This window comes from Symphalangus syndactylus, chromosome 1 (assembly GCF_028878055.3).
Source record: "Symphalangus syndactylus isolate Jambi chromosome 1, NHGRI_mSymSyn1-v2.1_pri, whole genome shotgun sequence".
In the NCBI taxonomy this organism is placed as follows: Eukaryota; Metazoa; Chordata; class Mammalia; order Primates; family Hylobatidae; genus Symphalangus; species Symphalangus syndactylus.
Window position 1 is genome coordinate 59,611,945 of NC_072423.2, and position 25,698 is coordinate 59,637,642.

General features: G+C 37.5%; 1 protein-coding gene across 8 annotated transcripts in view; it reads left to right on the forward strand.

Moving 5' to 3' along the window:
• The window catches only part of CHST9 (carbohydrate sulfotransferase 9), a 279,935-nt gene that overhangs the window by 186,032 nt on the left and 68,205 nt on the right, over positions 1–25,698 (forward strand). Inside the window, exon 1 of one of the 8 annotated variants that reach the window (XM_063612901.1) lies at positions 17,635–17,647. The exons of the other annotated variants lie outside the window; for them this stretch is intronic. The gene's annotated coding sequence lies outside the window, so the exon portion shown is untranslated. Of the gene's footprint in view, positions 1–17,634; positions 17,648–25,698 lie in introns of those variants that run through there. 8 annotated transcript variants of the gene reach the window in all.

Sequence of the window (25,698 nt, forward strand, 5' to 3'; positions counted from 1 at the left end):
GATAATGCTTTTCAGATTTATATGTGATATGCTCTCATTTCTAACTACTTGATTGTTGTTATTAATACAAATGCTTGAAAGTATTGCTTGACCATGCTGAATTTCGTTAGGTCAGTTCTCTGAAGTACCAATTCCATATCTCTCCTAGTTTGAAATTTAATCTCCCAACCCCATCTTCTTCTCCTCTTCAGTGGATGACTTTCTTCATGTTCCAGAGAAGTTAATAGAAGGCGTCTGCTGAGATCTATCTCTGATATCTCCACCAGATCTGTATACACCAATATGCTTTGCTCTCATTGTCTTCTCCTTCTCTCCTGTTACAAGGGAGGAGTGGACCCACCTCCTATCAGTGGTGAGTCGTCCCTCCTATGCTGTGGGTCCCGTCTCTCCGTGTCCTCCTATGAACCTCCCTGATGAGTGACTCGCTTTCTCTTCTGGATCTTTAACCTCTTCTCTACGGGATGCTTTCTGTCAGCATTTGCAATGCTCTGTATTCTCCTCCACCAAAAAATCAATCAATCAATAAATGATCTTCCTGAATCCTGTGTCCCTTTCCAGATATAGCTCTTTTCCTTAGCCATGCATTTCAGAAGAGCTATCTATACCCTTTCCTGTCCCCCCAGACCCTATTTTCTCCATGTTCACCCTAGCCTGGCTCTGTCCCAGCCACTCCACTGATTTGCTCTTGCTAATGGTTGATCTCCATGCTGTTAAATTCAGAGGACACTTTATTGTCCATCTGACATGACCTATCCTAATCTTATTATCCTGTCTTCTAAAAAAATAGGATTCCCCCTTCCCTTTCTGACTGTTCCTTTTCCATCCTTTTGAGTTTTGTTCTTCTATTGGAATTTTACTCATTAGATTATTCTTGGCTTGGCCTTTTGCTTTTTAATCTATCCTCTTTCCCTCCTACAGTGATTGTATCTGCTCTTGTAAGCCAATGTCTCTTCTTCACTTGCTTATCTTCAGAACATGAGAGCCACATAACCACCTGCCTATTGATATGCCATTAGTGCTACCTGCCTCACCCCGGCCCTCTTCCAAAATCCCTCAGTTCAGTAAATGTCACCTCATTGCTCCTGCTGGAAACTTAGGACTTGACACTTTCCCTCTTCTTTCGTCCGCATTTTCAATTAAGGGCTATCTATCAATTTGACCTCCAAAACATATATTGTGCTGTCTGTTTGTGTCTTTCTCTCTTAGCCACCATCTCTCACTGACTATGGAAACAGGAGACAGCTGTTTTATTAAATAGTTGTAATTGAGGGGATACTTAAGCAGAAAATGTCATAAAGAGGTAACATTGTCAACAATTCACATTTTAGTGAATCCACACTTCAGTGAGTTTCTCCACCATGGAGACTTTGATACCAGAGTGGGGATTGCGCCTGTTGAATCTGGAATTTTAGGAGCTTGAAGTAAGCTCCATGGAATGCCCACACACACATATACACACACACACACACACATATACACGCACACACACATATACACGCACACACACATGCACGTACACATGCTCACATACACACAAGGGGGACTGGAATACGCAAAGCATAATATGTGCTCTCTCCTGCTTTCATGCTATGTTTGATATTGCCATGACAGGATCACCATCTCTGCCCATTCACCAGTGTCTAGTTTACCTGCGCCAAGGCTGTTCAAATGACCTGGCTTTGCTGGCTTTGACTCAATCTATCTCAGGGAGATTGGACTTTTCTCTGCAGTTTTTATATGACAGGTTGAACCGAAATAACATCTAAAAATTGCAGCAATCCCAGAAAGACTGAGAAGCAATCACATAAATGAATCTGGAATGGTGGAGGAGGCAAGCAAATGTGGTATAAAAAGAGCTGCAACTGCAGATGGCAAATGGGCTTTGGAAACAAACAATTGTTCCGGCTATCTAGGACACTATGAGGATAAACAACTAATGATCTCTGACATCTCAACCATACTTGAAATCAAGTGAATGGAAATTAAATAATTAACAGGCCAAACAGCATTATAATAAAAATTTATACGGCAGGGAAAACCATTATAAATTCAGTTCAAGACCCACACACTGCTGGAGGTTTTCAGAACAATCAAAGTACTTATTTGTATCAAGTTCATTGGAATTGGTGGACTTCTTTCTATGAATATAGCATGCCCTCTCCACACCTGGGGTATACATTTTAGAGAGCTCTGAAAATAGATTCATCAGTGAGCATTTGATCCTGACCAAATAAATAAATAAAATTAATAAAGCCTAGAGCAGTGGACCTCCTCTCTTAGGGCACAGACTAAGATCTATTTTTCTGATTTCATCAGAGAGAAAATTCCAGTGGCATATCGATCATTTTAACTTCATGGTAATCAGTTTTCCTTTTAACTAGCTCTGTAAAAAGGTGCTGGAAGTAAGACTAGGGCGGTACAGGGAGTGCAAGTGAGAAAAACCACAAATATTTGAAGCTAAAAATTCTGAATAAAGAATTAGAAGTAAGTCTCCTTATGCAGCTATGGGAATATAAATATAATAGACCTGGATTCTCATTCAAAATCAGTTACTAGCCCAGTAGTCCCTAACTTTGTTTCCATCCCAGAAGTGGCTAAGAAATTCAACATGCTTACATCAATAATAGTGGCTCAGGGACTGCAAGGCCAGAACTGTTCAAATCTTAAGCTTCTCCTGCCCCTAGTGGAAGAAGGGGGTTCATAGCTAGGAAGAGCTTCCCCCTCACCCCCAGGAGATGTTGATGCCTCCCCTGGAGAGTTGCCCCTTCCCCCATGGAAACCAATTGATGTAACCCCTCTGTGCCTCAGTTTCCTCATCAATAAAATGAGGAAAATATATTCCAGGATCTTTTAATGTATAAAACAATATACGAAGAGAAGTTATAATATCTCCTATTTGCATGTTTAAATTCATAGGCAATTTGCTAAACATGGTACAATAGAACTGGATTTGTTGAATGTTCTAGTTAAGCTCTTGAGTACTCAAGATCTAAAGAGAATCTAAAAATAGCATCGATTTGAAGTAAACATCATCCTCACTCTATTTAAAGGTCATTGTGACTCTGCTTCAAAGTATTAAGATCGGTTCCACCAAATTTTAAAGAGAGAAGAAAAGACCCAAGGTTGGCCTCTATAAATTATTGGGCTGAGCATTTTAGTAACTATCATTTATTAAGTCCTAAACATATGCAGAGATACTGCTAAAAGCTTGATATATAATATCTCATTTAATCCCCACAATATTTTTATTCTTAGTAGTAGTATTCCCATTTTACAGACATAAAACTGAGGCTTAAAGAAATTACATAATATGCCCATATCACACAAGTCACTAAATCAGTATTTAAGCCTTAACATTTATTCTTGCAATGTCTATGTTTCATGCTAGAATTATAGGAATATCAGAAGTGATCAGGAGAAATCATAACTGGAAAATTATAGCCTGTCATTCTTCATGTCTGTGCTGCTATTTTGTTGTTTCACAAGCTGAATTAAAAGAAACCATGTCAGGAATCTGAGTCTTCATATAACTTAACAGAGGAGAAGGTAATGTGACTACTCACAGTCCAAATAGTTTATTTTGTTAATAGTGTAATTTGGGGAGTGCTGCTTTTATTTTAAGGGACTGTGAATTTTTCCAATTATAAATTAATTTATAAAGAAAAACATTAATTTATTATGGTGTCCTAGACCTACTCAAGAAACCCTCCTTTCTGCCTAATTAAAATAAATTGATCGAAAGTTGGATTGTTTGTCCCTACGACAGCCACATTTGTACTGCGAAAAGGGAAACTGTTGAGCAAAATTACTGTGAAAGAGATTTTGAAATTGGACCTTGTCACTAGGGGGCACTTAGGGATATAAAATCAGCATTGCCAAAAGTACTTTCTGAAATAAAACAATTAGTAGCATGTCTTTCCAAGAGAGGAAAAAATACGTTTATCGACATAAGGATTCAGCACCTCTCTTGATGGATTATTGTTAGGTGCCAAATGGGTTAGAGAAAAAGGACCATTAAAAGTGGGCACAATTTTGAAGTGAGAAATCTTATCTTTTCTCTGCCTCTGCCTTTTACCACTGGAAGCACAAATGTGTTGTTAAGGAAAGAAATAAAATTTAAAAAAAGACAGAAAAGAACAGCCTAGCAAAACGCCCCCGCCCTGCTTGATTCTTTCCATTGCTTTCTTGTGGCCTCTTTCTCTCTGGCCTTTTCCCTCCTTAATCCTCCCCTGAGGAAATTCTCCTTCCCTCTGTTGCTCACAGTAATTTGCTCTTCCTTTTTACAAGCCTATCTTTCATTCTGTTCTTCCTCCTATTATGCCTGGTTGTGTTCTTCCGCTTTATTGTTCTTCTCTGCTTTCATTAGGTGTGAGACCGAGTTCTGGTTTTGGTTTTTATCTCTGTTTTGTGAGTACTTTTTTTTTTCAGACACTCATATTCCTATTTCCATAAGAAATCAATAAAATGTGTTTCCAGGCTCTGTTTTACCTAAACGTGATAGTAATAAATAACATGTTATCTGAGGCTAGAGGAGAATAGTTTCTCACACTGATCAAGTAAATGGGGAGAAAAATTGGAGCAAATAACACATTCTTACATTGCAGTCTTTTATAGGAAACAATCAAGCAGAAAAACATATTTCATGGTGTATATACAAGACTAAGCCCATAGATTGAAAAGTGAAAAGTATAGCAGAAAAACTCCCAAAAGCTTGTTTTTGTCCATGTGCTACCCAACAACCAATTTAATTCATTTTCTTTTCCAAATCCACCATTTCTTTTGGCTGTCATGTGCAGGTGTTGTAAAGTACAAAAAAATCACGAAGTGCTATATGTGAGGAATATCAGATGTCTCAGCAACACCTTATAGGAGGAATGGAAGACCTTCAATTGCCCTACTCCTTAGTGTGAGGTGGAAAAAATCTTTCTATATTGTACGCCCTATCTGCGGAAATTACCCTGCAGTTATAATTAAGAAAATAATTGCAAGTACAATTTACCAGGTCCATGCCCATTATTTCATCCTGTAAATTGAAACAAAGAAAGCTTCGCTGCACTTCACCCAGCGACCTAGTTTGTGAGCTTTGAGCTAACCTCCCATGAGTGGTAGATCTAGGTCTTCTTGAATAATGAAATGGTGGTCTGGGACTGGGAATCATGAATTTGATTCCTTGTTCCCCTGACTCGCCATGTGGTCATGGGAAAGTCTACACATCATCAGTTTTTCTGATAGGAAAATGATGAGGATAATTATTATGCAGATTACTCTAGAGCTTTGATTTCAATAAGCCACTCTTAGCACCTCACTCTGCCCTCAACCTTTCAATAAACTTTTCATTCACACAAACAACAAATGTTATTTCCAATGCCAGTTTTCACACAATTATTATTTTAAAATTATTTTCAGGATACTGTTAACTTTTTTAAATTTACATAGCACTACGTCAAATTATAAGATTTCTATCTAGTTAGCCAAACCATGTGGTTGAGTTACAATGTACAGATAAATTAATTTTAATTTCAGTTTTTTAACTTAGTAAAAGATTTTCATCTTTTCACATTTCTGCCATTAACTTTTCCTCCCACTTGAAACTACTCTTCTGACCTAACGTCACAATTTATGTGTTTATTCACACAGTCATTACTTTAACATTGCATAATTTCTTAACATTTTTCCTGGGAAGATAGAATATTTGCTTTTCTGTGAACTGTAATACACAGATGCTCCTCATCTTATTATAGGGTTACATTTCATTAAACTCATCATAAATTGAAGATATCATAAATTGAAAATGCATTTAATACATCTAACCTACCTAACATCATAGCTTAGCCTAGCCTACAGAACACTTACATTAGCCTACAGTTAGGCAAAATCATCTAATACAAAGCCTATTTCACAATAACGTGTTGAATATCTCATGTAATTTTTTGAATAATTTACTGAAGTGAAAAACAGAATGGTTACATGAATACTCAAAGTACAATTTCTACTGAATGGATATAGCATTTGCACCACTGTACAACTGAAAAATCATAAGCTGATTCATCATAAGTCAAAGACATAGGTCTGTATTGCATTTCTATATTGCATTTACTTCCTGGTTTCTAGGAATATCAAGATGATCCACATTGGCAAAGAGCTCAGTTTTTGTTGCAGGAGGCTACATAATGCAATAAAGGAAATAGCAAGGCTATTGTAGCCTTCCAAGTGAGCAATGAATTAAAAAAAAAAAATTAAGGATGGTGCAGGCCTCCAGGTAGGATTCTGCAGTTTGTGCACTGCAGGGTGAATGGGGGCTGAAAGCTCACTTACATTGTTTCTCAAGCTGTGGGCCCTGGCCCAGTACTGAATTAGCCTAAAGGAAGGAGTGACTTTTGCTCATTCATCCACCCAAAGGATGTGCCATTTTTTTTTTTTACTTTGTCAATCTTGAGTGGGCATTTCTTTAAAAAATTGTCTTTCTGCAGGGGCAGCATTTTGAAATTCACAAAATGTTCTGTATATGCTTGGCCCTGAGTTTAGAGGTTAGGTTGTTATCTCATAATTCCACTGTTCCCTCTGCCTTTCCCCCATCTTCCTGGTAAATGTCTTCTGTTCCGTGAGTGTTTCTGATTCTATGCCATTCCTCACCTGAGTGTGCCAATCCACAGCCCACATTTGTGTTGACATTTTACCCAGTCCAAACTTTTGTCATAAGTAGCCTTATCTGAAATGAGATCCTCAATAACTCAGTTCTGTCCTATCCCTCCTGCCCTCCCACCATGCATTCTGAGGTTTCTGAGGAAGGGTGTGCACAGCAAACAATCAGGAGGGCATTGTCTTTTTTTTAATAATGCCTTTATTCCAAGCCCCATGAAGTCTCTGCAAGACAAAGTTAAAGGCAGGCCAACTAGCCTCCAACCTAATTAAGCCATGAACCTTCTTTTCTCTCTTAACTAGTTCCACATCTGAATCTCAGCTTGTCTTAATAGTCTGAAAGTAAAAGCACTTCTAGGAAAGCAATAAAAAATTGTTTGCAAAACAAACTTCTTTATACTTCTCTTGCTATTGCTTCAGCCAAATACATTCTTGGACTAGATGCAGCATCTCAGCACTCCTTGGGCATGGAGTGTGAGCAGCCGAGGGTCATGCCTCTTTTCCAAGGGAATAGAATTCTTTCTCTTCCTCCTCTTAAGCTACCAAGTTTAATATCCAGTCCTAGAGTCAGTCTGGCTTTTTATTATTCCCTTAGAGGAGATCAGTGCATAATTATGTGCACACACATCATCACCTCCTACATTATGTTTTGTACCCTCCTCATTTTTCAAAGAACCAGTTTATAAATCTTTTCTCCCTGTAAAGTCTTTCCAATTCCCCTAGGGAGTTAGTTGCTTCTATCTCTGTGCCTTCTGATGGTGATCTGTTCACATGCCTTATAACCTTTGGGGGCAGTGATCTCCAGTGTGGGTTGCTCGTATCCCAAGGGGTATGCAAAATCATCTACTAGGGAGAAATGATTAGAACTTCCATTTGTTCTAAGAGCAAAGTAGATGTGATTAGACAATTCAGAGATGGGGGGTGAATCTTGAGAGCATGGTTAGCTATATACACAACTTTGGAAACCTACATGGGTATCTGTAATGTGATCCCTCCAGGGATGTGGTAGGAGGGAGTTGGAGATGTCATTTGTGTGTATTCTTTATCTTTTTAAATCTCTATTTTAGGGTAGAGGTAAATTTTATGAGATCAAAATATTCTACCACGGTGGTATATGATAAAGGATGGTTGGATGGATAGAATAATTGCTAGCTAGCAGCTAGATAGATAGATTGATAGCTAGCTAGATAGACAGACAGACAGACAAAACAAATAAATAATGGAGAGAAAGTGCTGTACAATGAAAAAGGCTTTAAGACTGTTTTTCTAGGCTGTGGACTGCTAGGCTAGGGCTTCATCTCTATGTTTCCACGTCACATATCTCTTGCCCGACAAATTAATTTTGAAAGAATAGATATATGATTTTAGATTCTCTACATTTGAGTTCTCTGAAAGCAAGGCATACCTGGACTAAAATTTTGATAAGTCCCTTCATAAGTGAACACCTTTACCACTTAACTCATCTTGTTATTCTTGAAAGACTATTCTATGTCTATAGTTTTTTCTTGCTGAAGTTGCTAAAGACCTCAAATGTCCAACAAATCTAGACTTCTGTGTGTGGAAACTAAGAGCAAAGCAGATGTGGTTAGACAATTCAGAGGTCTGGGGTAAATCTAGGAGCATGGTTAGCTATCTGCACAACTTTGAAAACCAGGGTGGATATCTGTAATGTGATCCTACCAGGGATGGGGTAAGAGGTAGTTGGAGATGTCATTTAGAATCTGTCCCCCAGAATGAACAAAGACAGCCTAGGTCTCTGTATTTACAAGCATGTTACTGAGTTGAATGTGCACATCATCAAGCTGCTTTTCTGTTGCATTTTTATTATGTGGTTCTCTTGTATTTAAGGGGTTTCCCCTCCTATTTTAGCAAATGTGCTTTATAACCAGCTACTAAATAATTGCATCATTACACACTGTCCCACTTAACATCTAAGTACCCAACTAAACTAATTGTATGTATTTGTTGTTTTTATTTTTATTTTATCCATAGACTTCCCTTAATATTTAAATAATAATAACTTTACTACTACCAACTCTGTTATATTTTATACATTATAATACTTAAAAATCCCTGAAAGGTAGGTAATTTTGACCTCATTTGTTAGAATTTAGAAAGTTAAAGAGAGAAACATAACTTTCTCAGGATATACAAAATGATATAGTGAAATTCTTTTTCTTTCACCAATTTTTTTATATAAACTTTAAAATGTTTTGTTTGTTCTATTTAAATTTAAAATTAAATATTTAGTTTCATCTTACAAAACATGTAATTACTTTTGGAAATGCATTTTATAAGACCCGGTGAAGTCAATATCAATGATATGGACTAAAAATCTAATATCATGCTTGGAACACAAGTTTTTAGAACACACTGCATCAGTGATGCTATTTACTTTGAAAAATGAATTATAGTATTATGGACTACATCCTTCCAGAATCGATTTTGAAAATCCAAAGTTGAGTATTTTAGAAGCTATAGTTTAATATGAATTGAACAGGCAAATAGTATTTTTATTTTTAAAAAGTAATAAAAATGATTTCAGAAAGTTGTCACAGTCATATTTATTACCTGCTCCATGGCTCCGAACCATAAATCGACAGCTATATCTGAAATGTAAGCAAATACTGTTTCATATAAACGTGGTATAAGCATTTTCAAAGCTTGTTGCACAATCTCATTATTGTGATCTGTTATTGCTTTTCTTCCCAAGAGAAAGGCTGTCCATCCTAATTTAGTATTGAATAAGTGATTTTTATTATGTTCTCCCAAGTGAAAAGTAGCTCCAATTCTTTCAACTGAAATGATAACCAGAATGACTTAAAAGGAAATGGGGCTGGGGAATTGTGGAACCTCCTGCTACCCAGAGAAAAACCCATCGGTGCCATGGACAATGCACCTCACTGTCCCCTGAGGGAAAGAGCGTGGCCTCAAAGGTCCTTCCCGGATGCTGCCACATGATAGCTAGAGACTGCCAGCATTGACAGGAAATTCTTTCCCATTTGGTATGAATGAAAAAGAACACTACAACATAATAGTCTGATCTGGATTTCTTTTTTTTCCTTTTTTTTTAATTGTTGTTGTTTTGTTTTGTTTTGAAACAGAGTCTCACTGTGTCACCCAGGTTGGTTTGATTTCAGCTCACTGCAGCTTCCGCCTCCTAGGTTCAAGTGATTCGCCTGACTCAGCCTCCCAAGTATCTGGGATTACAAGCACACACCACCAAGCCCAGCTAATTTTTGTATTTTTAGCAGAGACAGGGTTTTGCCATGTTGGCCAGGCTGCTCTCGAACTCTCGACCTCAAGTGATCCTCCCACCTCAGCCTCCCAAAGTGCTAGGATTACATGCATGAGCCATTGCACCCAGCCCAATCTGGATATGTTTATACTCTCATTAATACTTTTATTTCTTTATTTCATCTTTCATATTATTTATTCTCCTTGTCCATTCATTGATTATCAAAAATTTTTAAATATCCGTTTTGTGTCTATCTCAGTATCAGATCCTGGGATTGCAGTAGCATGAGGTTTATTCCCTCAAAGGGGATACAGGAGTGCAAACCAGTGAGTGAGATGCAGCGATACAGATGCCAGAATAAAATATGAGCAGGGTGCGAGGAGGGCACAATGGAGAGAGCCACGTCAGACTGTGGGGAGTGTGGAAGAGCTCCATGCCCATCACCCTGTGCTGTGTCTCAAAAGATGAGAAGCTGTTCTTCAGCTGGGATTTGGTGTTGGGCCCTTCAGCAACAGCTGGCTGTGACTGTTGACACTGCTCCTCCTGTTGATGACAGAACAAAAAGGATGCAAAATAACTAGCTATGCAGAATGGGAATTCAAAATAAAAATAATGCTTCTTCATAGTTCCACATCATATGCTATGGTTTAGAACTGTGTGCTTTGTGGCAAAAATTAATGGCAGAGAGTATATGCAAATGGCCCTATACAGGCCCCGACTAGAGGCCTGTGGCAGAAATTTATATTAGGCCCGAAAAATCATGGTTGATCCTTATTCCCAGGCCTTGAAGACGGTGATATTACCCAAAACGTCTTGTTAGGTAGTATAGTAAAGTGGTTATGTGCTATTATAAAGGGAAAGTGATTCACAGTTGGAGATTAATTTTAAGTGCTATTCTATGGTGGTGTCATAGAATGGCCACCAAGCTACAGGATCACATTTATCTTAACCCTTTCCTTATCAAAAGTTTCCAAGTCCATTTGCAGAACTCTTTCCCATGGCATTATTGTCTAAGATGCAAGTCAAGACATACCTTTTACATGCAGCTTAGCTAGAAATCTTGCATTGTGCAGATAAATCTCATCACTACATAGTGGTTTCTCCTCTAATTCCATGCCATGGGATCCTCTTCAATGAGATTATGTAAGAAGAAGTAACCAAACCCTCACAGATGGCTTAGAAAGATGGATTACATTATAACTATTGTGTTTAGAATAGATAATATAGATATTACTGGAGCATTTTATTTTATAGCTCAGGATTATACTACTAATAATAACACTTTCTCTACTTAGAATTTTGTTTGCAGTTATATGCTGGAGAATTACTTATTTTAAGAAAGTTGTTCCACCTTTCTGCATGATCACCAACATTTATTGATTAATAGCTGTGTGTGGATCCTAAGCACTCTATAGCCCTGTCAGTAACATCTGCTGTTATTCCCTTTTAAAGATGAAAAGGTGGAATTCACAGAATGAAACAACACACCTACGTAGCTAGCAAGTAGTAAAGCAAAATTGGAACTCAGGAGGTCAGAATTCCAGACCCATGCTATGACTCATTGTGCTAAGATGTTTAAAATACTAACAAAAAATACTGTATATTTTTCTGATAGTTGTGGGCCATGTGTTTAAAATACAAAGGATTATTGCTGACGATAGAGGAAATATGGCCTAAATCAACAAATGTTCTACTGCTTTTCTCTGACAAGCAGTATAGAGTCAAATTAAGAGATTAGGCATAGTTTAGGTACCTGTATATACACATAGATATAGCATCTCATGTTAGATTACACACACACATGCATGCAGCCATGCATTTCACATTCATGCACACCGTGGAGGGACAAGAGAGTATTTTGGACAGAAATTCAAGGCGGTACTTTAACTAGAGTCTGTATCCTCTGTATAATCTGAAAATTATGAAACTGCCCATTCTTTAACATCCTTTGGGGCAAGTATCCCCCTTCCTGCCTTGCAGCCTCTCCAGCCCATGGAGTTCGGTTTCGTCCTATATGGAAGCACTGCTACCCTAACTGTTAACCAATGATTATAAAAGCAATGAAGAAGAAGAGGCCTTTCCTCTCCCTCACATCCTGCATGTACCACACACTTTTAAACAACCAGATCTCTCAAGAACTCACTCACTATCATGAGGACAGCACCAAGCCATTCACGAGGGATCCACTCCCATGACCCAAACACCTCCCACCAGGCCCCACCTCCAACATTGAGGGTTACCTTTCAACGTGGGATTTGGAGGGGACAAAACATCCAAACTATATCAATGTGTCTAAAGCCTTCCAATTAAAAAAAATGTTGCTGACTTGGAATCATGTTTACAGGGTATAAGTTGTAAGAGCATAAGTACAAAGAATGAGAGTGTAAGAATGGTGCATGATAGACTACCCTGGGTATCACCCAGGCCTGCCCACATCATCTTGGATGGACAGGGTAGGTGCCTGAGCACCACGAGAAGCAGATCATGATGGACTCAGAGATTGGACCAGACCCATTCCTGGCTTATAAGACATGTGAGCAATGAGTAAAGAATCTGGCTCTGTCATCCAGATGGGCATTTCATATTAACTATGTAATTTCTTATTGCTGACACTATTAATTTTGTAATTCTTGAACTTTTAGCTCTCTCTTAAAAGGGAAACTAAAATTGCAGCTGATTTTTTTTTTCAAAATTCAGCCCAAACTAAATTATTATAGAACTAAAATATAAATCAATCACATTAAGATACAGAATAAGCAATTTTGTTTTAATAATAGAAAGACAAAGCAAAGCAGTCTTTCTTTTCAGGTTTGTTATTGTGTTGAAAACTTTCATCCTAGGTTTTTCATCTCAATTTAAAGGTGTTAATGAAAGTTTTCTGAAACTGATTTTTGAAAACACTTGCTTATTTTTCATGTATCCCAAGCTACAGCTTGAAAAGGAAAATTTGGACTGACATTTGCAGGCTGAGCTTGTATTAGTTATCAACTGCTGCATAAGAAATTATGTCAACATTTAGCAGCTGAAAACAGCAGCCATCTATTATTCCACGGTTTCCGTGGGTCAGGAATCCAGCCAGCTTAGCTCGAAAGTTTTACCTTGGTGTTTTCCTCAAGGCTGCAGTCATCTTTTTTTTTTTTTTTTTTTTTTCTTGTTTGAGACGGAGTCTCGCTCTGTCGCCCAGGTTGGAGTGCAGTGGCGCAATCTCCGCTCACTGCAAGCTCCGCCTCCTGGGTTCACGCCATTCTCCTGCCTCAGCCTCCGAGTAGCTGAGACTACAGGTGCCCGCCACCACGCCCAGCTAATTTTTTGTATTTTTTTTTTTTTTTTTTTTTTTTTTTTTTCGTAGAGACGGGGTTTCACTGTGTTAGCCAGGATTGTCTCCATCTCTTGACCTCATGATCCACCCGCCTCGGACTCCCAAAGTGCTGGGATTACAGGCGTGAGCCACAAGGCTGCAGTCATCTTAAGGGTTGCTACTTGCAGGCTCATTCATGTGGCTGTTGGCAGGTCTCACAAGCTCTGCTTCCATCTCAGTCACATGGGACCCTACGCAGGGTTGCCCAAGACACGTCCACCAGCTTTCCCCAGAAGTGAGCACTCGAAGAGAGAGGCACCCAAGATGGAAGCCACAGTCTTTTCACAACCTAATATTAGAGCTGATGTCCTGTCACTCTGCTATATACTACTCATTAGGAAAGAATCAATAAATCCAGGCCAGGCACAATGGCTCACGCCTGTAATCCCAGCACTTTGGGAGGCTGAGATGGGTGAATCACTTGAAGCCAGGAGTTTGATACCAGCCTGAGCAACATGGTGAAACCCCATCTCTACTAAAAATACAAAAATTAGCTGGGCGCGGTGATACACGCCTGTAATCCCAGCTACTCAGGAGGCTGAGGCAAAGAGTCACTTGAACCCAGGAGGCGGAGGTTGCAGTGAGCCAAGGTTGCACCACTGCACTTCAGCCTGAGCAATAGAGCGAAACCCTGTCCACCCCCACCCCCCAAAAAAGAATAAATCCAGCCCACACTCAAGTGGATACACAAGGGCATGAACAGGAGGTGCGGACCACTGAGAGCCATTTGGGAGGCTGCCTAACAAAAGTGTTATCAGAAATTAAAAGAGAAAAAGTATTGAGAAAGGGTACTGAGAAAATTGCTCTTTCTGGCTCTGTCTCCCTGTGTCTCTTTGTCTTTCTCTCTATCACACACACACACACACACACACACACACACAACACAGAGTAAGCATCTGGCTGATCATAACTATTATGAATTAGGTCACTTTAGTCCTCAGAAAAATTATAAGAGAAAAGAAAAATGAAAAACACATTTCTAGCATTATCTTTTAAATATATACATTGATGTGTAAAATCTTTTCGGAAATCTAGTGTTAGGAACTGAGTTGTGTGCCCTCAAAATGTATATGTTGAATTCCTAACCCCTGTACCTCAGAATGTGATTGTGTTTTGAGATAAGGCCTATAAACAGATAATTATGTTAAAATGAGGCCTTTAGAGTGGGCCTCCATCCATTCTGACAGTCATCCTTATAAGAGGCAATTTGAACACAGAGACATCAAACCTGTAAGGGCAGAGAGGAAAGACTATGTGAAGACAAGGGGAGAAGAGAAAGAGGGCCATCCCCCAGCCAAGGAGAGAGGCCCCAGAATGAAACGTGCCTAGCCAGCACCTTGTCCTTGGACTTCTAACCTCCAGAACCGTGAGGAATACATCTTTGTTTAAGCCCACAGTCTGCAGCATTTTGTTATGACAGCCCTAGCAAACTAATACAACTTGTTATTTTATGATCAGAATCTCTCTGTGCAATCTCAGTTCACAGTTTCCAAATGGCCACATTTAGAACAAAGTAAGTGTTCTGTTTTGCTTTTACTTTACTCCAGACATAGTTCTAACTCTTTTATTTTTAAGATTGTGTGTAATTTTCTAAAAACAATTAAATTGAATATAGTCTTTCTGGTTTTCTTTCTTTAGTTGTCTTTCTTTTTACTCATTTATCATATTGCTTCCTCACTTATCTTAAGATAATATTAAACTGCCTTTACAGTGTCTTAGTAGCAATACTTGTGGCTTGACAGAAATCTTGGCTCTAGGTTGGTAGCATAAAAAGTCACAGATAAAGAACGTTTCTTGGATTCTTTGGTTATTCTTTATGAGACAGTCATCAACATTAGTTTACTAATACCATTTTAAAACCACCTTCATTTCTGGACCTAAAAGTTCTGATTTTTCCCCAGACAATAAAATTTAAGGTTTAAACTCTCTTTAATTTCTGTGATTCTTCCTTTTTTTAAAAAAAAGCTCATGGTACCTAAGTATTTTCCTATGAAGTGGAAATACTCTGGGTTGGGACAGATTTAAACACCTGCCATGCTAAGCAAGATTAACCATGGAGAGCTCTGTGTGGATAGTCTGAGATTTGAATCCTCTAGAATTTACGAGAGACAGTTTAAACCATAAGGTGTCCCTCCCACTCCTTCCTATTGGTTGTCATCGACAGCAACATGGGGAGAGGAGAGTGGTGATTATCATGCCTAGTAGACAAATGTTCTTAATGAGTAGTTTGAAGTTATGAGATGTGTTTAAGTATTTGAGCTGCATTTAGGGTGTCTGCCTGCAGATTATAAGGAAATGAAAACTTCAACTAAACAAAAGAGCCTGCAAATGAATATTTACAGAAACTTGACTCACAGTGGATTTGCAAGGTATATAAGTAAAAATGCCCACTTTAAACTCAAGCATAATTATTTCTCTTCTTGTTCTTTTTATTTAAAACTATTATAGTGGCTTAATGCTATTTCATTGCTCAAGAAAAAAATGCTATTGTTTTTCATTTTTCTGTCCTGTTCTTCTCCTTTTTCAGTATTAATGCATCATGTGAAATGTCAAACAGGCTATGTAGTCAATACCAAATATAAGGTCTGATATCAAGGCACACAAAATCACATTCCTTTAAAAAAAAAGAAAGAAAGAATTTCAAAGCAATCCTAGCTTCAGTTCTGTCCCTTTAAGTCTGATTAAGGTCTGCTAAACAAGGGATAGTGATTGAAGTATACCTTTGAAGTGAATTTTTTCACACTCCAATCTATCAATCAACCAACTAAGTAAAACTAGTCTGTATTCATTTATTTATTCATCACATATTTAATAAACTTCTACTTGGTATCAGGAACTGTGCTAGGCTCAGGAGCTTCAATAGTAAATAAGAGAGTGTCAATCCCCACCCTCAGTGATTATAAAATCCTTTAAAGGAAAACATAACACTTTTCTTTTTCTCAAACTTTCTGTGCCTGAAGGCTCACTAGCATCTGTTTCCAGAATAGATGTGGTGTGATCTGTTCTTCATGTCACTCGCTTCTAATTCAGAGTGAGGGGCTGAGACATCTGGTAGTAGAGCTTCTTGTTCCTGTGCCCCATCTTTGTGGATTCTGGGAAAGTGAGAATCTAGGATGTGTGGGCTCAGCCTCAAAGTTGGGATCCCCAAACATAGGAACAGGGTGGGATATGAACAGGAACATAAGTGACAGATAACAACATCAATTTTTCCTTTTTTTGCTGGATCATTCCTTCACCACACAAACATGCCGTTTTTCCTTCCATCCTCAATATTCTCTTCTAACCCTACTTTCCCTCACAACAACTGCCCATGCTCTGCCTCTTGCAGCAATGCTCTCCAAAGGAGTTCTTCTTGTCCATTCCTTCTCAAAGCCCTTCCACAGGGACTTTCACTTCCATCACTTTACAAAACTGCTCTGGGCCATCAATGAACACCCTATTACTAGATCCAGTGTTCAGGTCTTAGTCCTCGTCTTCATCAGACCTGTCAGAAACATTTGACACAGTTGATCACTCCCTCCTCCTCAGAAAACTGTCCTTGCTTGGCATCTAAGTCACCACCGTCTCCTGCTTTCACTGGCAAGTGCTTCTTAGTTTCCTTGCTGCTTCCTCCTGTTTCCCTAGTTTTCTAACACTGAGGTAGCTCAGTGCTGTTTTGTCCTCTTCCCTCCTTACACCGTGGTAACCTTAGCTAGTCTCATGCTGTTAATCATCAAATTCATATCCAACCACATCTCTCTCTGGATCCCAGCTTTATATATCCAACTGCATATTTGACATTTATCATTAAAAGTCTAAGAAGCATAATATGTCCAAACTAAACATGTTTTTCAGTTTTCTTCCCATGAGTCTACAGTCTTCCACATGTCCATTGATGGCATCTTCATCCTTACTTACAGTTGTTTGGGCAATAAAACTTGGAATCATCTTTGATTCCTTTCTTTCTCTCACATCCCATATCTAATCCATTAGAGAATTAAGAGGACTCCACTTTCAAAATGTCAAGCACCACTTGTGCCTGTTATTGCTGCTACTGCCCTGGTCTAAGCCCCCATCATCTCTTGTTTGAAATATGCTGTAGCCTCTTAAGAAGTGACCCTGCTTTCTTTCCCTCTTATCCTATACTCACCACCGTCTAATCTCAACAGATATGTTTAAGTGATCATTTTAATATATAAGTGGGTTCAGAGACTGCATGGGTCCCCATTTCCCACAACCTTACAAATCCCTATCCCCATGCTGCCAGAACTCAGCCCCAAGTTTCTCTCTAACCTTATTACCTTCTCTTCCCTCCTTATCTCACTCCATTCCAGCCACACTGGGGAGGCAGCAAGCATGTTGAAGAAAAATAAGATAGGCCTGAAGAGCAGAAGGAAGAAGGGAAGGGAAGAATAAAAGAAAACTGTGGAAAGGTAACAAGGCAAGGAACATGGGATTGCAATGGCCTAGAACTTTCTTTTCCTCAACAAATTTGTGTTCATTTATTAAACACAATTTTCAACCAGTGATAATGAGCAAGACACAAGACAGATTCTGCAGGGTGCATGAGGAATGAGACACAAAGGAATGAGGCACGCACAGTCTTACAGGGAAGACACAGCAAACACCTAAATTACTACAGCATGCTAGAGAAAATTATACATGACATGAAACATACAGATAAAATGCTAAGGCCATTAATTAATTGATGGAGAGTTTTAAGGCTCACTACCAAAAAGCCATTGGCTACAGATTATTTTTGGAAGTGAAACATATATAACTTTTAAAGCAAAATAGTTTTTGGAGCATAACATACTTATAAAAAAGTGAATCCTAACAGCCCAATACATTTTCATTCATGTAACCAGCATGAAGATCAAGAAACAAAGAGTTACTTGTACCCCAGAATCCCTCCAGCCTTCTTCCAATCACTAACACTCAGCTCTATGCCATTAGCTTTTAAAATAGCTTTATTGAAGTATAATTAATATACAACAAATTGCACATATTTAAAGAAAGAGTTTCCTTGTATCCCTTTTGACCCTTCCCTACCACCCCAATCACTGTCACAATAGGCCATTTTACATTTTCTAGAGTTTTATATAAATGGAATCATGTGGTATGTACTCATTTCCATCTGGCTTCCTTAACTCTACATAGTTATTGTGAGAATCATCAAGATTGTGGCATGTATCAATAATTCACTCTTTTTTTGTGGCTGAGTAGTTTTCCATTGTGTTGGATATACCACAATGTGTTTATCCATTCTCCTGTTGATGAACTTTTTTCTTTCTTTTTAAATTTTATTTATTTATTTACTTATTTTTTCAGACTGAGTCTCACTCTGTCTCCCAGGCTAGAGTGCAGCGGCATGATCTTGGCTCACTGCAATCTCTGCCTCCCAGGTTCAAGCCATTCTTGTGCCTCAGCCTCCTGAGTAGCCAGGATTACAGGCACCTGCCACCATGCCTAAATAATTATTGTATTGTTAGTAGAGACGGGATTTTTCCATGTTGGCCAGGCTGGTCTCAAACTCCTGGCCTCTAGCAATCCAAAAGTGCTGGGATTACAGGCATGAGCCATCATGCACAGCCTCGATGAATATTTGAGTTGCTGCCAGTTTCTGGCTGGCACAAATAATGCCACTATGAACATTTGTTTACAAGTATTTGTACGGACATTCTTTTCTCTCAGGAAAAATGCCTAGGAAGGTTGGATCAAGGGTAGTTATATGTTTAATTTTTTAAGAAGCTGCCAAGCTATTTTCCAGAATGGTTGCACCATTTCATGTTACCATCAAGAATGTATGATATTTGCAATCCTTTACATCAATGACAATGCAGGTATGGTCAGTCTTTCTCATTTTAGCCATTCTAAATAGGTATGTAGGGGTATATCATGGTGCTTTAATTTATATTTCTGTGATAACTAATGATGTTGAGCATCTTTTCATATGCTTATTTGCCATCCCTATATCTTCCTTGGCAAAGTGCCTGTTCAAATCTTTTGTTCATTTCTTTATTCTATGGTTTGTTTTTAAATTAAGTTTTCTTTATGTATTCTGATATTCTTTTATCAGTGATATGCTTTGCATATATTTATCTTGGTCTATTCTTTGTCTTTTCATTCTCTTTATTTCCTTTCTTCTGCTTAATTTGGGTTCAATTTGCTCTCATTTTTCATGTCTCTTAAAGTAGAAGTTGAGGTCATTAACTTGAGACTTTTCTTTTTTTCTTATATAGGTGTTAAGCACTATAAAATTCCTCCTGGGTACTGTTTCAGGGACATTTTTAAAATTCTGATAGGTCGTGCTTTCATTTTCATTCATTTCAAAATTCATTTCATTTTCTCTTTGACCTTTGTGTTATTTAGATTTTCTAGAGATTTTCACATTATTGATTTCCAATTTAATTCCATTATGGCCAGAAAACATACGTTACATGACTTGAATACTTTTAAATTTATTGAGATTTGTTTTATGGACAAGACTTATGTTGTAGTTTGTTAAATATTGCATGTGCACTTGAAAATTGTGTATTATCCTATTGTTGGATAGAGTCTTTCTTAATAATCAAGCCAGTTTGATTAATGATGTTTTTCAAGTCTATTATAGCCTTGATGAGTATCTGTCTATTTGTTCTATTCTTTATTGGAAGAGAGGTATTGAGTTCTCTCACAGCAATTATGGACTTGACTATTTTTCAATGGTGCCCTATCAGTTTTTGTGTCATGTATTTTGAATCTCCGTTTTTAGGGACATAAACACTTAGCATTGTTTTGTCCTTGTGACTTATTGTCCTTTTATTATTATGATATGACCTTCTTTATACCTGGTAATATTTACTTTGCCTGGCTCAATATAGAAACTCTAGCTTTCTTTTGACTGGTCTTATAATGGTATGTCTTTTTTCAAACTTTTACTCTTATTTCTGTCTTTATATTTGAAGTGCCCTTTTAAAGGCAGAATATTGTTGTGCTATGCTTTTTTATCCAATAAACATAAATATCTTTTAATTGACCTGCTTACACCATTTATATTTAATGTGATTATTGATATGGTTAATTTAAATACTATCTCCTTGCTATTTGCTTTCTATTTGTCTCGTCTTCTTTGTTCCCTTTTTCCCTTTGTCAGCCATCTTTTGGATTGATTTTTTAATTATTCAATTTTATTTCTTTTATTAGGTTATTTTTTTGGTCATTCTTTTAGGGTAAATATGCATCATTAACTTTAGCAGTCTACTTTTAAGTTATATTATTTTAGTCCATTGTGGCTACTATAACAAAATGTTATAAATTGGGTATCTTATACACAATAGAATTTATTTCTCACAGTTCTAGAGGCTGGGAAGTCCAATATCAGGTTGAGCATGGTCAGATTCTAGTGAAGGGCCTTATCCAAGTTGCAGACTGCCAATTTCTCTTCGGGTCCTCACATGGTGGGAATGGCAAGGAAGCTCTCTGAAGTCTCCTTTATAAGGACAGTAATCCACTCATCAGGGCCCTGCTCTCATAACCTAATCATCTCCCAAAAGACCCCACTTCCCAATGCCATTACCTTTGGGGTTAGGTTTCAACATATGAGTTTGCAGGAGGTGGGGGGACACATTCAGATCAGGGCAGACATTGTACCACTTGGTGTATAATATAAAAGCTTTATAATACTTCCATTTTCCCCACCCCATTTGTGTCATATATTTTATTTTTATATGCCATAAATCCCACAATACATTATTATTATATTTGCTTAGTCAATTGTCTTTTAAAAGGTTTAAATAACTTTTTTCAGTTTTTTTATGTTTATTGTTTTAGTCAATTTTGTGTTGCCATATCAGAATATCTGAGACTGGGTCATTTATAAAGAAAAAATATTTATCTGGCATATGGTTCCGCAGGCTAGGGAGTTAAAGCACATGACACTGGCTTCTGACAAGGGCTTTTGTGCTGCAAAGCATGGCAGAGAGGTCAAAGGGGAAGCAGACACATGCAAAGTGAGTCAAAACCTAAGGGATGTCTTGGTTATATAACAACCTACTCTCCCTAGAACTAATCCATTCCCTCAAGAACTAATTCAACCTTACTGGAGCTAGAACTGACTTATTGTCATGAGAACAGTACCGAACCATTCATGAAGGATCTGCCCCCATGACCCAGACACCTCCCACTCTGCCCCATCTCCCAACACTGCCACATCAGGGATCAAATGTCAATATGAATTTTTGTGGGGACAAGTAAATCATATCCAAACCACAGCATTTACTCACATGGCTAATATTTCTGTTGTTTTTTATACCTTTGTATAAACACAGGTTTTCATTCAGTATGAATTTCCTTCTGCCTAAAGAAATCCTTTTTATTTTTCTATAAATTATTTCAATTTTTATATGTACACAAACATCTTTATTTAACCTTTATTTTTGAAAGATATTTTTGCTGGATATAAAATTCTAGATTGACAGGTTGTTTTCTTTCAGTACTATAGAGTTGTTACTCAAAGATCTTTTACATGCATTGTTTCCAACAAGAAATCCTGTCATCTTTAATTTTGTTCTTCAGTATAAAACGTGTCTTTTGTTCCTCTGGCTGTTTTTAAGATTTTCCTTTTAGTGTCAATTTTGAGGAATTTGATTGTGATGTGCATTGATGTAGTTTTCTGCAGATTTTCTGTGGTTGAGTTTTCTTGAGCTTCTTAGATCTCTGAACTTAAAGTTTTCACCAAAAGTATGAAATTTTCAGCTATTATTTTTCAGATTTTTAAATCTTTCTCTCCTCTTTTCAGGTAGTCCAATTACAAAATATTAGGCTGCTTAAAGTTGTCTGATAGCTCACTAATTTTCTTTTCTTTTTTTATATCTTTTCTCTGTTTTTGTTTTTGATCATTTCTATTGCTGTGCCTTAAATTTCACTAATCTTTGTCTAGTCTGATATTAATCATATCCTGTATAATTCTTTTGTCCCAAATATTCTAGTTTTTATCTCTAACAGTTTAAATTAGGTCTTTTTTGTATTTTCCATGTCTCTACTTAACTTTTTGGCCATACAGAATATAGTTATAACTCTTTAAAATATCCTTGTCTGCTAACTCTCATCTCTGAGTAATTTCTGTTTAAGTTGATTTATTTATTTTTCTGATTATTGATCTTACTTTCCTGCTTTTTTACATACCTTGTAATCTTTGATTAAATACCAGACTTTGTTAATTTTATCCTGTTTTGTGTTGGATGTTTTTGTATTCCTAGAAATTTTCTCAGTCTTTATACCAGGATGCAGTTAAATTACTTGGAGACAGTTTGATCATTTTGGTTCCTGTTTTTATGATTTAGATGGATCTAAAGCAGTGACCAGTCTAAAACTAATTAACACTGAGGCAGGACCTTCTCGAACATTGGGAAGATTTTTGCATCTACTCAATGCCCTAACAATTGTAACTTTTTCTAGTACAGTTGGTAGGAATAGGCACTGTTCCCAGCTTTGTGTAAGTGTCAGGCACTATCCCCTCTAATCCTTTCTAACCCAGGTTCTTTCCCTGCCTTGGGTCATTATGACATATGCATGTACACATCAGAAATTGCTGAATACCCCATGGGGAGCCTCAGCAGGTGTTCAGCATTCTCTCTTTGAACTGCACGCACCTTTCTGGTTCTTTGTCTTGAGAACTCTAGACAACTTGTTCATGGATTCTCATGTTTGTCCCTTAAACTCAAAGAGTCTTCTGGGCTCTACTGTAGTTTTCTCTCCTTGTGTTACAATCTGGGAACTCAAGTTGGTAAACTGGGACAATCACATGGCTTGCCTTGCTTGTTTACTAACTCTCAGAAATTACTGTCCTCCTTTTCCTGCTGTTCAGTGTCATGCAAACCACAGTTAATTCTATTTTGTCTTAATTTGTTTGTTTGGTTGGTTGGTTTTGGCAAGAGAATAAATTTGGTCCCAGTTATTCCATCTTGATCAGAAGCAAAAGTCTCTTCTCAACATAGATTCATTTTGACTGGTTTAGAACACTGCATAAATTGAATAGTGTCTGTCTTCTTTTGCTTAATCATATGCTTATGAAATTCATCCATGTTGTTGCATGTAGTAGTAGTTCATTCATTCTTGTTGCTGTGTGGTTTTCTCTTATGTTGATGTACCACATATATTTATCTATTTTACTCTAGCTAGACCTTTGGGTTGTTTCCATTTCGGATCTGTTATAAACAGTATTACAATAAATATGTTTTGGTGAACGTGCATGCATCTCTTTCTGGTAGGTGTACAACTAGAAGTGGAATTTCTGGGTGATGGGATAGGCATATGCTTTGCTTTGGTTGATACTGATTGCTGAAGAGTTTTCCAAAATAGTTATACAAATTACATTCCTCCATCAGTGTATGAGAGTTTCTTTTCATCTATACTCTCACTAACACTTGGCATTGTTCACTTTTTCATCTTAGCTATACTGATGAGTGTGTACAATATAGACTTTTTTATTTTCTCATGACTAATGAAGGATTGAGTAGCTTTTCAATTTTTTTTTTTTTTTTTTTTGGTTTTTTGGTAATCTTTTATGAAGGACCTCTTCAAATTCTTTGTCATTTTTCTGAGAGATTGACTTTAACTTATTGACTTATGGGAGTTATTTATATATGCTTTTGTCAGATACATGTATTGCAATACTTTCTTATTATTGATAAATTTTCCTTTTATTCTATTAATGGTGTCTTTGGATAATAAAAAAAATTCTTAATTTTAATGTAGTTGACTTTACCAGATTTTCCCCTTATTGCTAGTTCTTTTATATCCTGTTTGAGAAACTGTTGCCTACTCCAAGTTTATGAAGATATTACCCTATGTTTTCTTCTAAAAGCTTTATCATTTACCAATCTCAAGTACTTCTACAGTCTATCCAAAATCAATTTTTGTTTGTGAAGTGGGAGTCAGGATAGAAATAACTAACTGGTCCAGCATAATTAATTGAAAAGACTATCCCTTTTGAGCTAGAACTTTTTGAGCATTGATTGTGCTTCAGGCACTAGGCAAGTTGATATTTCATTTTATCTTCACAAAATCCCTATAAATGTTTCCCCATTTTATATATTGGAAAAGTTACAATTAAGTGAGTTAAATTAATTTCCACAGTTCATGGCTAGTCAGGTGTAAATTTGGGTTTTGAGCTTTGATCTTGACTCCAACCTTGCCTAAGGTTATCTTAAGTCAATGTCAGCAAAAAGGACACGTTTATATTTTTGTAGTGAAAAACCAATCTGGTAACGGGGTTGGAAACCACTGGGAATGTGGGAGTGAAGAGGGGTTGACCCTAGAAAAGAACAGGGCCTTGAATAGTGTCTCGCATATAGCAAGATTCAGTAACAGTTTACTGAATTGCAAAAGTTATCCACTTTTAAATAACTGCAAAGCTTTGTTATCTACACTCCTGGGGCACTTATAACTTTTATATATAAAACTTAGTGATTTCTTCCTTGTCTAATTGCCTATGGCAGTGGTTTTCAAAGTGTGGTTCCTCAGATCAATAATATCAGCACTACCTAAAACTTGTTGGAAATGCAAATTCTTGTCCCCTTCCAAAGACTTACTGAATCAGAAATTCTGAAGATGGGACCATATTAAGCCATTCTTGCATTGCTATAAAGAAATACTTGAGGTGGGCTAATTTATAAACAAAAGAGATTTAATTGACCTATGGCTCTGTAGGCTATACACGAAGCTGGCATCTGCTCGGCTTCTAGGGAGGCCTCAGTGAGCTTTTTTTCATGGCAAAAGGCAAAGAGGGAGCAGGCATGTCACATGGGAGAAGCAGGAACAAGAGAGTGAGTTGGGGGAGAAATACCACACACTTAACCAGATCTCATGAGAACTCACTGTGGCAAAGACAGCACCAAGCCGTGAGGGGATCCATCCCTCTGACCCAAGTTCCTTTCAACAGGTCCCATCTCCCACATTGGGAATTACATTTTAACATGAGATTTGGTGGGGACATATATTCAAACTGTCAGGGACCCAGAAAACTGCTTTAATAAGTTCTGCAGGTCATTCTGATGTCCACTAAATTTGAAACACACTGGTCTAGGGCCTATACTTTCTCCAAACATACTCTCTACAGAGAAGTCCCCTAACCTACCATGCTTGGTTATACCACCAGTGATTGCTGATTGACAGTGCCTCTTCCTGGACTCCCACTGTGATTCTTAGCCTGGCTAATATTTGCACAGAGGTCAGATCCTCCCTCTCGTTACACAGATGGTCACACACTTAGAGGTCTATATTCAGTCCCTCAGTCCTTCTTCTTGTCACATCACTTTGTAATTGTCTATTTGCTTGTCAATATCTGCCACAAAACTGTGAGGAGCTTAAGGCAAGGGCCATTGAATTCCCAGAGTGTGGCATATAATTTTTTGAGTATATGAATTTTATTCCATTTTATCCTTGAAGAACTATCATGTGGAAAAGGAATGACTTAATATTTGAATAAATGAATAAATACTTG